Here is a 6,000-nt window from a genome sequence, read left to right as displayed (position 1 = left end):
AGGCAATGGCAGTCTGAACAACACTGTGGGAAACACAACAGGTGCGCTTTTGTATCAATTCAAGCCGTCCAATCATCGATCGACAGCCGGAGCGGGCATCTCTAATTTCAACGGCCAGGCGATCATAATTGCATTCCCCTGGAGGATTGATGGAGGTCAGTGTTGACTGCTGCGGGAAAAAGCCAAGTTCAAAGAAGGATTTCGGAAGATATTTGGATAATATAATATATATTTTATTTTCAGATTATTTGGTTTAGAATATTTTGTTTATTCTGTTTAAGATCATATAGCTTAAATCTTTTAATCCTTTCTCAGAATTACTAAAACTGCAAAGTGGCAACAACTTTTTAGTGGAACTCTCTTCTTGCAACTTGCAACTGGCATCGTAGCTGGCATCTCGAATCGCACGCTCCAAGCTGCTCTGCGGTTCACTTGGCGGCAAATTGCTGTTGCATGGAGACGAAGACGTCGAAGACGAAGATGTAGTCGAGATCGGAGCCGTAGAGACGGAGTCGCAGTCGGCGGAACAACAAAGCGAAAATCTCTGCATTGGGGCACACGCCATTCCCAACATCAAAGCGTGCCGCCAGCACAGATTTTCTGAGGTTACCGTCGCCACCGTTGGGGCAGCAGTAGCCGTAATACACTGAAGAAACAGGGTCTTGAATTTTACTATATATTTCCTTAGGCTCTATGTGTAAGTCTAACAAAGATGCATTAAATTTTTTCTTATTTTCTCATAGAATCATACTTAAAGCTTTTCTTTCAGTGCATCAACAGGGGGCATGCGTTGCTGCTGCTCATTTGTGTTTTGAGGCGCATTGTGCGACGCGCGTGTTAAGTGGACTGTGAATATGAAAGGAAAGTTTCAAAAGGAACAAAACAAAAATCCACTTTTGCCGCCAAATAAATGCAAGACTCAGTTCCTGGTCCTTTTTCTCCTTTTTTGTATTTTTTTTGTATTTTACCTTCCCTCCCAAACACCTCGGGCCAGAACCATGGCAGGCAGCATCCCCTCGTTCTTAATCAAGAAACGCATCGGCGGCGTATCACGGTAGCACTTTAAACGTAAATTGCTTTTAACATGGTTATTACAATCTTAACGTTTGTCTGGGCCAAGAAGCACTTCAGTGTCCAGCTTCCAACTTCCCAGCTCCCGGCAACACCAACAGGTTGTCGATGTTGTTAGTATTTTTGTTTTTCTTTCTTGTGGCTGCTGCTGTTTTTTCAGTTTTTTGTTGGTAAGTCCAGCAATAGAATTCCAGGTACACTGATCTCTGGCTCGGCTGCCGTTAGGTTTGATCTCTGTTGGCCCGGATCAGAAACCAGATTGTTGTAATTATGATTACGCGATTATGATTGAATTAGTTGCCGGTGGATTTGGCTTTAATCGAAATAAAATATATCTGCGGCTCTCTCTCCCTGTGGCTTCCCCCATTACCTTTTTTGCTGCTAATTAGTTGAAGGCACGGCAAGATCAAAAAAGGCTGTAATCCATGCACGAGAAGAAACAGGGATGTAGTTTATTATTGAGGTATAATTATGACCTAAATTATTTTTAATAGTAATAGCAATGCTTGGAGATCAGAATAAGACAAAAAGTAATATCATGAAGTGATGTTAAGAGATATAAAATATATTCATACCTTAGAGGGCCAAAGTACTATATCAAACTGAACTCTGAAATATAACCGACTCAATAATTATTTCCAGTGAACCTGAACGGGTAGGGGTGCAGCTGAAATGGGAGCCTGCAAAAGCGGCAGGATTAAGTGCGGCGAGCGAGCCTTTTTGGGCGATAATCTTGCATTTTAAATATTTCGCAAGAAGCAACACGCAAATCCGCTGACTTGTCACACCTTCAGCCGCAGGTTGGTCGCCGTTTTATTATTATTTTTGTTTTTTTTTTTTGCAGGTAAGCAGAATAGTAGGGAGGGGCTTAAACGTAGCACCTTGTCAGGTGGTAGTGGTGGTGGTTAGTAGTGATGGTGATGGTAATGCCGAGATGGTGATCAAAGCAACAGCCGCTGATTAAAGACAAAAAATGAAAACACGACACACACATACTGGCCTCTGCGAAAAAAAGGGGGAATTTGTCGCCTTTTGTGTAGTTGCAATGCCGTCAAACGAAAGTATTTAATTTCAGGTAAATTTGTAAGATAAATAATTGTCGCTTACCTGCATGCCACGGAAATACAGAACACTGAATACAGAATACAGAATACGAAATACGACAACGACGCGCTTCAAAGAACTTCATTGTGTTTTGCATATGTTGGCGGCGTGTGTGTTCGACTTCATGGGAGAACTTTGGCCAAAAGGACCTTCAAAAGGTCCGCCGACGACGACGACGGCGATGACGATGGTGTAGATTGTGGAATGACAGTACTGCCATTGTTGTAAGGCCCAAAGTGTATAGCCTCCTGCCCTTTGGCCCTTTTTCCTTTTCCCTCATGCTGGGAATGGATCACAACAGCGGGACATGGACGATCAATAATGCCTCGGATCATCCCAACAGATCCGATTCGATCGCTCACTTTTGATGTTAAGAATTTAGGTGGAAACCGAACCGATCTCATGTGGCAATGAAATCCCCCATTTCGAGCCCCGAAATGTCAAAACACTTGCCACACACGATGCGGCATCATAATTCCGGCACAAAACTGAATTGAATCCTCACTCAGTGTCCGCCAGACAATCAGCTCCAGATAGATCTCACAGCTGGGGGTGCTCACAGCTATATAAATCGGAAATGGTACTGGAAATGGAAATGGAAGTGCCGATGCCTCGTCGGCCATAATCAATAAGCCGAGAATTATAGGACCGCCTCGTCACAGTGCAGCACAGTGGATTAGATAGTTAGAAATTGTGAGGAAATAGTGGGGTAAGTTTTAAGGCTATTATTTTTTACACTAATTCAAGATATAGTAACACCAAAGATAGTGAGTAAAGATTTGTTTAAAATAGGGATTCTTAATAATGCTTTGTTGGTCAAATAAAAAACTTTAAAATTTCTAAGAATTATGATAAATATTTTAAAGAGTTGGATGATTTTTGAATATTTATAATGTAAAACATAATAACTTATATATAATAATAATCTGCAATAAATGTAAGGTCAAACTTGTGTATAAGTTGTGATTAAATTAGTTTTTATTGAAATACTTTTAAAATCATTTAAAAAATAGTAAACAAATTAAAACCCATTTCATAGATATCGACGTAAATTTCTTAAATTAAGTTATCCAAAATAAGAAGTGCCATCAGTTACCATAAAAGAAATAATAATAGTTAACAGTCAGCGCCTGCTGACTTTCTGCACGAAACCTACAGTTTGTATCCCACTGTGCCCGGGTCATGGCCCAATGGCCCATGCCAGAGCCAGGGTCTCCCACTGTGCACTCATCAAATTGTGCCAAGATTTACGAGGCCCTTGATTGAGTTTTCTTGTGCTTTGAATACGGCAAACTTCACACAGGACCACCGCGCAGCAGTCGGCTAAGACACTGAAATACTCAGATACTCTGATACTGAGATGCGACCCGCGGCTGGGATGGAATGGTACGGGATGGTATGGGATGGGCGATGGTAGATGGGAGATTTCGGAAAACGGTTTCCTGGTAGTTGGCCATTGTGATGTTCCCTGCCACTGCCACTGCCCATGATCATGCCGATGATGATGACGATGATGATCTCGATTGGTCTGAGCCAAGTCGAATGCAGCAGCCAGAACAGAACAGAATTTTAGCCGCACTCTCTGTTGTTTATAAGATGACAAATTGCGCTGATATCGCAACATGTTGATTGAGCACACACGCGGCAACATTGTTAACACAGAGACAGAGGGGTGTTTTTATCCAGGTGGGGAGGGGGATACCAGAGTGTGTCCAGAGTATTCATCCCGAATGCTTGGGCCAGATCGGTTTTCAGTTCTGGGGCCTCGGGGCTCATCGACCATCGCGCGTGCTCATTCGTTAAGCTCGGTCTTGTGTCTTGGCCCTCTTCGGTCCTCGGTCTCCGGTTCAAGTTAAAGTTAAAGTTGAAGTTGCAGTCCCTGGTCGCCGGTGGAAAGGCCCAGAAATAAAGAAATAAATAAAACAGGCAATGGAATAAAACAGAATTCAAGAACTCAAAAAAGGACACAGAGATTTAAGTTTATAATTTAAAATATGTTTTATTTAAGTGCTTTTTGGGGTTTAATTTTTATGATGACTTTTTGGCAGACTTCCATATGTATTAGATGTATATTTATTGGTTTATTCTTTTAAAATTTTATAAAAATTAAATAATTCAGAAAAGCAAGTTATATCATAATATATTTTACTAAAAATTGGGATTGTTTCTCAACGACAAAGAACATAATTTAAAAAAGTTTTCAGCTCTACCAAAATTCTTAAAAACAAGTGGACTATTTAATATTAAAAAAATAATACAATTTACTTACTATCCTCTTAAAAAAGAAATATTTTTTTACATGCATAAAAATAGAGCGGGAAAGAGATAGAGACTAAAAGAGATCTGAATAGGTGGAGTGAAAAAAAAACAGAAATACAAAGAAGACTTGAGATGCCGACAAAGTAATAAACCAATTAGGACATCAAAGTGTTCAGCCGACAGCAGCAGCGACAGCGACAGAGGCAGCGACGCCAACTGCGGCAGAACAGCGGCAGCGACGCAGGCATAGAGCATTCGCCTGAGATCACAGGGATTTTCGCTGATCCGACTTTGATTCTAAGCCACGAAACTCAGCCTACATATGTCGCCAGCCACGCCCCTCTCCTCCCCTTAATGACAGGATCTCACTTTTCTATCCCAGTAACCAAAAATCCATCTTCCTTTCAAAAGGATGCAAAGGAACTTTGATCTCGTCAAGGGGATAGACAATGGATGTTCTCTTTTTGCGTAGGGAAAGGAACTTTTATGAAAGAACTAGGGGTTTATATTTTCAAAATTTATTTTATTATTTTAAGCCAAAGATAGCCATGTCTATCTACAAATCGTTTAAGGTCCTCCAGGAAATTCAAAAAAAAATCTTAAAAAAATGTTCTCATTAGATTTTGATGCAGATTTATAGGGATCTAAATATCGTTTAAGGTATTCCTTTTTCTAAGCCTTTTTATGGAGTTTTGAAGGGGATCCTCTAGAAAATTAAAAAAAAAACTCAAAAAAATTACCTTCTTAGATTTTGATGCAGATTGATGGGGAATCGATCTTTAAATCGTTTAAGGCATTCCGTTCAAGAATCGAATGAAAATTGGCCAAGATACAGCCTTCGCTGTGGGCCATATAGTGGCTCCAAGCCTTTTTATGTAGTTTTGAAGGGGATCCTCCAGGAAATTTAAAAAAATATCTAAAAAAAATTACCTTCTTAGATTTTGATGCAGATTGATGGGGAACCGATCTACAAATCGTTTAAGGTACTCCGCTTAAGAATCGGATAAAAATTGGCCAAGATACAGCCTTCGCTGTGGGCCATATAGTGGCTCCAATCCTTCTTATGGAGTTTTGAAGGGGATCCGTCAGGAAATTTGTAAAAAAATCTCAAAAAAATTATCTTCTTAGATTTTGATGCAGATTGATGGGGAACCGATCTACAAATCGTTTAAGGTACTCCGCTCAAGAATCGGATAAAAATTGGTCAAGATACAGCCTTGGCGGAGGGCCATATAGTGGCTCCAAGCCTTTCTAAGGTGGGTTTTGAGGGGATCCTTAAGGAAATTTAAAAAAAAAATCTCAAAAATATAACCTTCTTAGATTTTGATGCAGATTGATACTGAATCGATCTACAAATCGTTTAAGGTACTCCGCTCAAGAATCTGATATAAATTGGCAAAGATACAGCCTTCGCTGTGGGCCTTATAGTGGCTCCAAGCCTTTTTATGGAGTTTTAAAAAGAGATCCAGAAAGTTTCGAAAAAATTTCCAAAAATTGTCTTTTTAGATTTTGATGCAGATTGATGGAGAATCGATCTACAAATCGTTTAAGGTACTTCGCTCAAGA

This window comes from Drosophila ananassae, chromosome 2R, assembly GCF_017639315.1.
Source record: "Drosophila ananassae strain 14024-0371.13 chromosome 2R, ASM1763931v2, whole genome shotgun sequence".
Taxonomy (NCBI): domain Eukaryota; kingdom Metazoa; phylum Arthropoda; class Insecta; order Diptera; family Drosophilidae; genus Drosophila; species Drosophila ananassae.
The sequence above is the reverse complement of the archived record's forward strand: the minus strand, read 5'-3'. Positions refer to the sequence as shown.